Genomic DNA, 778 nt, shown 5'->3' on the forward strand with positions numbered 1-778 from the left:
CAGCATTACATCCCCCCCCAGTGTCTTTATGTTTCGTCAGTGCTAATTTTCTTATTTGTTTCCAAAGCAAGAGGTATGGAGCCAAAGGGAAAGTGTCCCTCAGTCATGTGTTTCTTGCTTGTGGATAAAAGCTTTTATTCTTTAAAACGCTTGGGTCTGGTCTCCTCTCATTCCAGCTGGTGTAGATTAGACCAGGAGTAGTCTCTCTGAAACTAATGGCGCAAGACAAACATCACTGACAGCAGAATCACCAAGTCCCTGTAATGCAGGATACCTACACCTGGACGCTGGATAGTGAGATGTGACATTACCCGGGTTGCGGTGCTATGTAGTGCGATGAAATATAACAGTGTGGGAGTACCACTCGCACTGCACGGCAGTGTGGGATGGAAAGGGCCTGTAAAATACCGCTGAGAGACAGGCAAAGGTAAGCAGCTAAGTGTAATACAATAAACCGCCGTTGTATCACAACGTGTAATTAGATCGCTGTAATCATACACTCTTAAGGACCTGGGATTAACCTTATCAGTAAATCTTGGGAGCCCGCTGCTTCCTTGCTCCAGGTAAGCTTGGCTTAAAACCCTCACCAGGTTTCTGCCCGCTTGCCTGCGGCCGGCGCCCATCGCATCAGTGCCGTGTCCCTATCTCCCAGCCTGCCTGTTGGTGCATCCGCGCGGGGAGACCTACCCGCCCGGGTTTCTCACCCCGCGCTCCCGCTCCTGTGGCCCCGGTCCCCGCGCCGGAGCCGGGCGCGGGCGCGGGCGGCGCCTCGAGGCCA

This window comes from Crocodylus porosus, unplaced genomic scaffold, assembly GCF_001723895.1.
Source record: "Crocodylus porosus isolate Cpor-Errol unplaced genomic scaffold, CroPor_comp1, whole genome shotgun sequence".
In the NCBI taxonomy this organism is placed as follows: domain Eukaryota; kingdom Metazoa; phylum Chordata; order Crocodylia; family Crocodylidae; genus Crocodylus; species Crocodylus porosus.